Raw genomic sequence first — 12,007 nt, forward strand, 5'->3', positions numbered from 1 at the left:
ATTCGGTTTATTGATTTCTTATAAGTTACTTATAAATGTTTTTTTTTAATTTGGTTTGGTTTTTTTGGATTTGATTAATATCAAAACCGAAACCAAGCCGAATGGCAGCGGTCACCCAGCAAAACACATATCCACCAATCGGGCCAGTCCAATAATATTTTTACTAACAAATATAAGTGATAAAATTAAAATCAATCATCATTAATCAGTAATCACTCATTAGTCATTACAGATATCAATAATCCACATTTTTGTGCATAGCTTGATATGGTTTGCTAAATGGTCATGTACTAAATATTGGTGTGTAGCGGTTTTGCCCTTAGACATGAACATAAATTCCTTAAATGGCCATTAGTGTTTGCCATTTATGCGAACTAAGTTTTGGAAGATTTATTGAAATTAATAAATTTATCATTAGTTTCTACATTTTGCTAAAACTGTATGCAAACATTTATATGATTGCTTAAATGGCCATAATTTAAATAATAAACTTTATAAAACTGTTTTAGCCCATTTAGCCGTTAATATTGGTTTGCTAGGATGTAACACCCTCAAAATCCACTAACAGGAGTTTTACCGTCAGAGGGTGTGAACTAACAGGATCGGAATCATCTATTATAATCAAACCATAAAAACGTTTAAATGAAAATAAGTGCGGAAGCGTAAAACCATAGAAACAATGTTACGTCACGCAGGACGATTTAAAACCAATGATAACAGTTAAAAGTAAGTTTGCATGGTTAAAAGTTTTTCAAGCAATGCATGTTCCTAAACCGCGCGCCCGCCTCGGCTACCTGAGAATAACATATTAAAAGTGTCAACACAAGGTTGGTGAGTTCACAAGTTATATAAAAATAAATCGTTTAGCGTTTACGTTCAGCCGTTTTGCGTTACAGCGTTACAGCGTTACAGCGTTTTGCGTTACCAGATAGTGTTATGTCAATTATATATCGATAGGTAGCTAGTCTATACAACAAGTATTACTAAGTGTTCGACACCGAAGCTGACTCGTTTATTAAGTGCCTTGTCACCAGGTCATCCAGACCATGGTACGTGTTAGCCAAAATTTACACCCGCTCGACCCTCCAGTCGAGTTTAGCGTTGGGTGGGGTTTGTCAAACCCACTAGTACTACTCAACAGTGACTCGCTATTCTAAATATTAACCGGTTCGATGTGTAGGACTTCAAATGTTTTGTTTGCCACTTAGCCTTTACAAGTGATATATAATTTATAACAAAATCTTAAATGCGTTGTGGAGTATGTTATCTCCCCCAAGTGAAAAGCGTTTGAAAACAGTTTAAAGAGGGGAAACTGAAACTCACTGTTTGCGAAGAATTTCCCAAATTAAATTACCAAGATGCGCGTCACCGAAAAACTCTCTCTAGCATTCTAAAACAATAAAGAGATTTTTCTAAGTGTCGGAATATTATCGAGTCTCTAGACCCGGCACATAATACCTATGCACATAACATGTTTCGTGTTTCGTTTGTGAATCGTGTGTGACTTTAACAATGTATTTGTGATACGTTACATGTGTAAGCAATCATTTACGTGTCACGTATTCATAAAGTACCTCACTATCAATTACTCCCCGTAAGGGCATTTTGTCAACAAATAACAATTAACTAGCAACTATTCCCCACGAGGACAATTTGGTCAAATCATTACAATCAATTAGCTATTATTCCCCGCAAGGGCATTTTGGTCAAAACACGACATTTATCTTGCAATCATTCCCCTCAAGGGCAATTTGGTCAAAACACGATAATAAATTAGCAAGTATCATGTTTCATGCAATTTCACAAAACTCAGCAGCTAGTTTCACCGAGACAGAAATCCTACTTGAAAGATTGTACTATTCCACCGATCATAGTATCTCAATTAATTCACCAAAAATCATCACAGAAGCATATATGTCTTAGGTTTCCAGAACATATTTTATTATATTTTTATTCCACATAGTTTTCTCACAATCATCAAATCATTACAGCAAAACTCATAACAGTCAAATTCATGCGCAACAGAATGTTATTTGCAATTCCCGTTAAACGAAAAATCCAATAAATGCAAGACCACTTGGGCTAGGTTCCTAACTCAATGAGTCAACTTCCAGAAGTGGAACCAACCCAATTGGTCTCGTAGTTCATGAGATACAACATTTACAAAACAACCTAACAGCAGGTCTAACAGCTCAGCTTTGCACAACGTTTTTGTAAAATCATAAAAGTTAACTTTTACTTGTCCAAAAATTACAAGTTTATACTTTATAGAAACTAGACTCAACCTAGTTTACTGTAGTACCAATAATCTCAACCAATTTTCACGTTTACACTTCGTTACAGTCACTTAAACATCATATACACATTCTGTCCAGAAACTGTTTGCATCCAAACTCAATATATTAACAACCTATGAACTATCATGCATTCATATAACACTCTAGACTCCATAAACACCATCCATGCACATCAATTACCCATTACATACATGATTAGGGTTTTTGTTTGAACTCAAACCATAGACACAACAATTAACATGCAACAACATTCAATCTAGTTATCAAATCATTATCCAATCAACAACAAATCATATTAACTATACATACATGAAATCGGTCAAGCTAGGGTTTTCAATTAACCCATTAAACATCAAATCAAGTAACAAGGATGTAAAGGATGATCAATTATACCTTCCTAGCACCTAGTTCTTCAATCAAAAGCTTGAATTTAGGGTTGTAGGTGTGTGTATAGTGGACGGCAGCCAAGGAGCAAGGGAGGGAGGGGCCGATCGGACTTGTGGGGTTAATAATAATGAGTTAGGGTTGATTGTTAAGGATATGTTTATAAACATACAAGTTACACTCAAGTCCCTCTACTTTCAATTGTTGTTTTTCTAACTTAACTAACTAGTTTACATCTTGAGTTAATGTTCATAACCATGTTATCACGTAACACCTAAGTCTAACACATAATTATCACATAATTACTGTTTTGACGTTTTTCGTTTATTCATCAATCGTTTGCGTCAACTCGTTTGCGTTTCGGTGCAAATCCCGAAAGACTACACATGTAGTAAGTGTTAAGCGTCATTTAAACCCTAGTTTAAATGTAATGAAGTGTGCGTTATAGATTCAATGATCTTAAGTTTGAATTGACGGAGTTGAGTTAACGGAGTTGAGTTAACGGAGTTAACCTGAAATTGACGATTGTCACATAGGAGGAGTGACATCTAAGACCTGACAAGGGCATTTCAGATAAATATTTAATAATCATGTATTAAACTTTCCTAAAATGCTTTTCGTGGAAAGTAATTAGATGCTTTAGCGAGTATGAGATATGCGCAACAAGCTACTTACATGGACTTTAAGGGTCGTCACTCGTCACTATCGTGATCTTCGCACACAAATCTTGTAGCAGTTCCCTTTTGCAAATGAAATCTTTTTTGGACACTCAGGGCAGAGAACGGAATAGGTTCTATTTTCCAATCTGAAAGTTTTAATATTATTTCAGTCGCATTAATAGCATAATGTTTGTTATGATTTGAGTTTTTAAAACATACCTTTAGAGATTGCATTAATGGATCCACCAACAAGAAGTGTGTCCGCAACAGGCAAGCCAAACTGAATCATCTCTCTTCCATGACCTTTCATCGGTCTTTTCTAGACAATAAACGTATTTATTGATTAAAGAAGGTACATAAATCATAAATGGATAAAATACTTATATTAAAACATTAGAAAATGTATAAGCTTGCCTTGGAATAGACCCTGTCTTCCTGCAGCCCGTAAATCATTTACCAAGTTAACCATTTTTCTAAGCCCAGAATTATCAAATAACTCATCACACAGTTTCAATCCATCAACCATATTAACCTATAAAAAAAAAGCCAAATCAAAACATATATTTATTACAATAAGTAGATGAAGATGTAGCAGAACATAACAAATTACTGTTTTACCATCTAACATCTCAGTAGCAACAAAAGTTTTTGCATTTGCTAGCCAAAATATCTTATTCTTGCTCTGTTGTGCAAAATGCATTGAAGATGAATAGTTCTCTGAATTTGCACTAAAAAAAGTAAACAATAACAATTAAACGAAACAGCAAAATAATAAAAGAACAATAATTCAAGTAAAAGAAAATTAATAGAACACAGTTATAGACTTACAGGTATTAGAGACATCAAAATGTAGCACACTTCAGGATGCAGCTCAACCCCCACATTACTTGTTTATGCAAAAAAAAAGGTATAACTTGGGCACTGAGCGTAAGGAACCAAACAATTATTTTATTAAAGTGGAAACAAAGGAATGTTGTATATTCTTGCAACACTTGTTCATATTTAATAGTGATAGATATGCATATAGGCAAGCCAATCTTCAAAGTTAATTATAATGACAATAAAATGCCAACCTATGGCCATAGTTATCTAAAGCGTTAGACGCACTCAAGAGTCAAGGCGCATAGACTTTGCAAATAATGTCATAATAATGAAAAAATCCTAGGAATGTTGTAAACAAAGTGAGTCAGTACCTTCATTAGTAGTAATGAGGAAACACTAATTTCCACATCATCGACAAAAAACATAAACTGTATCAACATTCTTCAATCCCCAAATTAAGAGACATCTGAAATATCATATTAACTAACTTTCGACTTCAAAGGTGAAATCAAATTAAACTTAGTGCTTAGAAAGTAGTTGATTACCTCAAGGAATGCAAAATACGCTCGATTGGTAACAGATGATGACTCTGAATCGATTCCGTCTTCAACTTCCTTATGTTCCTGCCATTTTCTTTCGCAATCTGTGAGCTAAAACTTGAGTGATTTTTAAATAATCACCGAATGGCTTATGTTGTTTCAAAGTTAACTATGTTAACAGTTATAATAAAACAAATTTCTATATCATAAATTTTCACTCTTCATATCAGTGCAACAATCAATCAAATAATTTTTAGATGGTACCAAAATGCCCCCTAAATACAGTGAGGTCGGTCGGTTTACATGCTAAGAAAGTATAATAGGCGTAGACGCTCATCGTATATGGCTATAGGGATACGTTGTTTAGGATTAGAAGTCAAGTCAGTTCATCACAACCACCACACTTTATATATATATATATATGAAATCCATGTATCGATAAAACACCAAGATATATGAAATCCCTGTTCATTTAATCTTCGATTCGTGTCTTCGTTCTATATTCAATTATACGTATGTTCTTGATATCCAACAAATTCAAGCAACTACGCAAGTACAGAAAGAACTAGAGAGAATTTGGAGATTTTTGGAAGAGTTTTAATTCATATTTTTCATTCATAAACTTCAAATGGAACACGTGCACCTAACATATTTAACATTTAACTACCCTTGAGATATATATACATATTTATCAGTTATAATGCTTTTGAAACACAATTTGCAGATGAAAGTGTGAATGCAGAAGTAGTCTTCTTCAATGAAGCAATGACAACACAAGCTGCATAGACATGGGGAAAAAAGATGTCACAATTTCTGTTAACAAGACAATTGAACTTGAAGTACCAACCAACAATTCCAGATAGTAAAATGATAACAACAAAACAATTGCGATTGTAACCGGGTACAAACACCTTCAAATGCATGTTATATTGGTTAATTTATGTAGTTGAACGCCAAACTTGCAGTATACATAAACTTCATTCAATAGAATTTTCTGTTGTTAAAAACTTGAAATTAGAATCAATATAGAAATTTTCTTTTTTTACTGAATCGAATCGAATTTCGAATTCGAATCCAGCTTCAAATTTTCAAAATACGAATACTCGAAATTCAATCCGTTGAAAACCCTCCAAGAGCTTTAGATAGTTATAAAACATAGTGTACCTGCATTTTGCGGTATAAAGCAACATGTAACTATATTATGGCCAGCTTAATCTTCTTTTAGAAGTGGCTAAGACCGGTATTTGTGTTAATGAAGTAGACACAACCTCGTCCTCGGTTTTACTTTCCGCCTTCGGAAACATGATAGCAGATCCCCAACTTTCAAGAGCTTGAATCTTCACAAGAATTAAACAGGATTTTCTTCCTAATCTGTGCCTCTCTATCAAATTGGGACATCTAGCCTCGGGTAAGGCTGTTGGGATACTTTGTACCTCTTCAGTTAACTTGTTGACTTCCTCGAACCATTGCAACGCTTGCGGAGACACCTCCTGACCCTCTGCAACAGCTTCTTCACACTTTTTGTGACGATCCTCTTCTACGAGTTTCAAACCGGAGCATTTTATCGTGCATATCTTTAACGTTCTTTTTCAAGTAAACAAGAAATTTAAAATGCTTCTTCATATGGTAAGTGAAAACTTTAACAGCTTCATTAATAAGTGGCTCAACAAAGTCCATCTTTCAAAACTGCAGTTTAATAATAATAATAATAATAATAATAATAATAAAACCAATGTTAATCATGTGATGTACTCAAACCCTATAAGGAAAACAATTATATAAATATTAAATAATGGTCTATTCATCTTCTAATAATCTTAGATTATAAATAACACAAAATGTTATTTAACATTGTAAAACTTAAACACAAATTGTTATTTACATCTTCTATAGCATGAAATTAACAAGATGATTCTGATCAACCAATAAACAAGACAAAACAAAAATCAAGCTCACATGGTTGGTTTAGAGAAATGGGACTTACGCATTCACATATCAAAAAAACACCATTTGAATATTATAATGTGATGGATGAAGGTAAAAAAGAAAAATTGTGTTGTGGGGAAGATGAGATTGTACTTCCGGATGATCAATAAAAATAAAAGTTGTGTTCCTTTTTGCAGAGTTAATATTATGAACTTTTGGAAGATGGTACAAGTTACTGCAGGGGTTCAAGTAGTACAAACTACAAAGATTGTCTTTTTAAAAGAAAAGGTTTGGTACGAGTAAAACATAGTAAAAACATTCTTTTTATAGTTTTATGTATCGAATATGCATTTTGACCTTTACTTATCCCTTTTTTTCTTGTGTCTTATCATTCTTTTCAACGTTAAGACCTTGTGTAGTGGGGATGTTTTTCTATTTGATAAGATTATGTGTAGTCAAAACTCTTTATATAAGGGCATTGCGTAACACGTGGCATCTCAGACTCTCAGTCGGTAATAAAGAGTTTTACAAAAAGTGATGTGATGGTAAAAAAAAACCTCAAAACTCCCCTGCAATCATTACATAATCATTATTACTTTCATTATTTTCGTTTTTTATTAATGTAAATAAAAATAAATAAATATGACAAAAAAAAACCTGATTGCCTTCAAAGGGATGAGGTGAGGCAATTCGTAGAAAACTCTACATGCCAAAACTTAGCTCAAAACTTGAAGGATGATGGTGTTGACAGAGTTATGAGAGAGTTTTGAGGTGGGAAACGCCCCACTATGAATGGTCTAACACCCATAACCCCCCCCCCCCCCCGGCAGTAAAAGGTTCAATAGGTGATGGTCACAGTTTGCATTTTTGGTATGATAATTGGGTTGAGAGTCACAGCTTAAAAGATGTTTGCCCCAATCTGTTCAAGTTGGAGCTGAACAAAAAAGTACAAAGTTAAGGAGCGTTTTTGACGGTTTGGAGGAAGGATAGGCTGGGCTTGAAATTGGAGAAGGAGCCCAAGCACTACCCAATAAAGGGCCAAGTGGGAAAACTGCATCCAGTTAATGATCGCAGCCAGGTGGAAGGAGGGCCCAGAAGTTGGGTTTGGCTTGGCGATAAAGAAGGCTTTTTCTTGGTGAGGTCGGTAAAAGGTTTGTTTCTCAAAAGTAATGTAGTGGGGAATAATTTTGTTATGAAATGGAGCAAGTGGGTGCTAGCTAAGTGCAATATTCATGCTTGGAGGGCTAAGATGAATAGAATTCCTACTCGGGGTGCCTTGGAGCGTAGATGCTTAAGAGTTGAAGATAATTTGTGTGTGTTTTGTGAGATGGGTTTGGAAACGGGGGGACCATCTGTTTACAGGTTGTGCGGTTGCGGCGATAGTTTGGGAACAATTAGCCGATGGTTAAAAATTCCTCATATTTTCAGTTTTTCAGTAACAAATCTTTTAGAGTTGCACAAGACTGTTAACCTCGGTGAGAAGGAGAAGGAAGTGTTTCATGGCTTGGTTATTGTAGCGTGTTGGAGAATTTGAAAGTGAGGAATGAAAAGGTGTTTGAAGGCAAATAAGTCAATATTGAAGATATCATTGGAGATATAAAGTCGCTTGGGTTTTTTTGGTTTTTGAATAGGGGTAAAAACAAAAATTTAGATTGGTCAAAATGGTGTAAATTTGAGCTTATGTAACGTTTTTTGGTTGTTTTGGGTTGCTCTCCGGGTTGTGGAGGCAGCTTCTGGGTGTTCGCGGTTGTTGTTCGGTATTTTGGTTGTTTATAAAAGCTTATAGTTCGAAAAATAAAATGTATGCTATGAAATTATTATTATTATTATTAAATGTAACAATTATTCGTAAACTATGAAATTAACACGTTATTGTCGCTAGTTTAATTCAACACATGTTGAGCAATTGTGTCATTTTCTGTTTGAAAAACATGGCTTTTGCAACTACACTCTTGTCTAGTGTAATTCTATATAAGTCAATTTAGAATAATTGTACTTAAAATTCACATTCTCCGATTGATGATTTGAACAAGTTTTGATTCATAAATCCCCAAAATTTTCACTTTGTAATGTGTATCATTAGCTGTGGACATTTAAAAATTCATTTCAAGGTTACACATGTTTTTGCCATTGTATTGTCACAAAGAGAATTTTAGTCTTCTGGTGATGTCTTGGTATAACAATGGTCGGGTTACTAATTAACTACTAAATTAGGCCACCTTCACCAAAACACTCCAGACTCGTCTTAGCCCGTCCTCGTAGGCTAACCACCATGCAATTTTGTTTAAGCTTCACCAATATGCAAAAACTAGATTCAAAACTGTTAATTCAAAACATGTTTCACAACATGAATAGCTCACAAAAATATGTTATGCTGAATTATTTTACCTAACAAAGTTATTCCCTGGCAAGTATTGTGTGAATGCAACAATAGACAAGAGTGTAGTTGCAAAAGCCATGTTTTTCAAACAGAAAATGACACAATTGCTCAACATGAGTTGCAAGAATATGATAACATAACATGGCAAATACCGACCAAGACATCCCCCGCATAAAATACTTACCATCAGGGGAACATCCATTCATTGCCCTTTAATAACTTACAAAAGACCCTGAAAAGATATGTAAATTAAAAATAAAATTATAAAACAAAAAAGAGATCCAAAAAAAAAACCATAATGTTTATCTAACATCTCTTGTCAAAAAATAAATAAATAATCTCGGTTTGGCTTTCGGGTTTAGTTTTTCAAATTAGTTTAGCTTTTACGATTAGATTTTGAGAGGTTTATGTTTTTTCTTTGGTTGGGATGGGTGTTAGGTTATTTTATTTATTTGGCTTTCAACATAGGTAAATTTGGTTTATATATATACAAGTAACGAGAAAAAAATATGCAATTTAGTTTTTGAGTTGATTTATGCATTTAAAAAAGTTAAGAAGAGTGACAACTGCAATTGTCCATGTTATTTTTATTAGGGATTTATTATATTGTTTAAAAAAATTTTACTAGGAAAACAAGATGTTGCAACAAGTGATTACATGCTTATTTTTAGTAAAATGGGGGTGAGTAAAGGCTAAAAAAACTCAAGAAGTTGTCAACATCAAGTGATTACATGAGTCCACACTAATCTCGACATTTTCAAAGATGCTTTTTTTAACACTATTGAAACAATTCTTCTTCCCACATTTTAGACCATTTCAATAAAAACCTTATGCTCCAAAATCATATTTTACGAACGTTTAAGCTCTAAAACACCTATCATCCAAATTTAAAGATCATTAATATGAAAATAATTGTGTGAGAGTTCACCCAATATGTTATAACAAGAGATAGAAACAATATGTTGGTGATCTCGACCTTTATTCGAGAGAAGCTTGTAATAATGATCATTATCTTATGTAGTAAGAAGCAGGGCCGTACTCGAGAATACGAAGAAAACTCAAGGCCTGGGACATAAAAAACAAAAGACCCTAAAATATAAACTCTTCTTATATAATTTAAACGAATATGATAATAATAAACAAAACAAAAGGTTTTTTAGCACATTGATCTAACTAAAATTCTTAAACATTGTGCCTTTCTAAACGTTTTTTTTTCTATTGTTTCTATTTTTATGTTTTTTTTTATTTAACTATAGTCATTAAACATCAGTAACTTAGTAATATGTTGATGCAAAAATTTAATAAACATTACTTCTTTCTTTCTTTTTTGGTGTGTGTGTGTGTGGGAGGGGGTGGGGGTGGGGGTAGTAAATCCGATAAATAAAATTCGGTAATTCAGTCTTTAAAGGTATGTGGTCGGTGTTCGGAGATTATGATATCACATACTTTGGCACTAGTAAGTAGCAAATATGATAACTTTTATCATTTCTCCGTCACCTATTCTTTGTTGTAGCGGTGGGACCAATAAATTTTAATTAAGATGTCCGAATAGAACTTTATTACTGGACTCAGAAGTGTATGCAGGTAATTTTTTTAGCAGTAGGTGTATTATACGTGAGAATACTTGCCGCCTTCGTATAATATTCGGTATTTAAAGGATAAATAAATACATATAAAAGTTTAAAAAAAAAAAATTGAATTGCAATAAAAAACTAAAACGTGAAAAGGAGTCTTACTAAATTTTACCCACTAAAAAGGAAAAATAAACCAATTTCATTCCATTCTATGAAACGAACGCGCCCTTAGGAGAAAGTTAACGTGCAAATTAAATTAGTGTGCTAACTGTGATAATCAGGTAGTGTAATTATGTAATTACATCGTAGTGTTATTACACTATGTTGTATATACAATTACACTACTTAATTCGCACAGCTAACATAATAATTTAATTTGTACGTTAATTTACCCCAAAACACCTCATGGTAATTTGTTTGTGACATTGTTTTTCTGGGCTTTCCCATTAAAGTTTTTTCCTCATTTATCTAGCAATTCCGACTTATGTTGTGAAAGAAAGTAGTTATTAAGTTATAAAGTAATCGTGAAACTTTTGAGAAAGCTTCATCTCGATTAAAGTTGCACATTATAATAAAAAGTGGTGTGAAAAATAGTGGTATGAAAATGCATAATTAAAGTAAAAAAAACACAAAATATAATGTTTATATGATTTTTAGTACTACTTTAATAACATGATTTGAGTTCATGTTTGAAGTAGTTTTGTATAAACTATAGTGTGGAATTAAAGATTTGTTACATAAAGTCAAGATATTATCTATATTTTGATAATATTTTGATCTAATATTTTTGAACTAATATTTTGATCTCCATTGAGTTATAAGTTATATATACTATATAATAAATTAAGGTTTTTAATGTTATATGGCATTACATAACATAGTTTCTTATAAAAATTTCCACCTCTTTCTCTTATTAATAGTTTTATATTTAACTTTTTTTTTCTTTTTAATCAATTATTATCTCTTTTTAATAATTATTTTTTGATTTAAGAATATAATACTAACATATATATATTATTTAGTTTTATATAAGCATGTTGTATTAGTTATTAATATTAAGTTTTTGTAAGTAATGATTTTCACATTTAGCTAAAATAATTATTTTTAAATTTCAAATAAAGAAATTTTCACTTTATGTTTGTTTTGCAATGAAGATTAATAAAAGCTAAAGTCAATAACTATATATGGTTGATTTATTTTTTAGACAACCTGTTTTAACGCATGGTAAGTTATATGTTTCATTATCTAAAGTTGAAACAAAAAACAAAACGGAACTACTAATTTTGATATAGAGGTTAAAATTACAAATATTGTATACAAAAAATATTCATAGATTTACGAATTTTCAACAACTTTTTATTTCCATATTGTGTAATATGTAATTTATTCTACCATATATTATATCTTTATATCATTTGAACATATT

The sequence above is a fragment of the Bidens hawaiensis genome, unplaced genomic scaffold, assembly GCF_021521415.1.
Source record: "Bidens hawaiensis isolate Kalapana, Puna unplaced genomic scaffold, B.hawaiensis_p1.1 tig00062044_1, whole genome shotgun sequence".
Classification (NCBI taxonomy): domain Eukaryota; kingdom Viridiplantae; phylum Streptophyta; class Magnoliopsida; order Asterales; family Asteraceae; genus Bidens; species Bidens hawaiensis.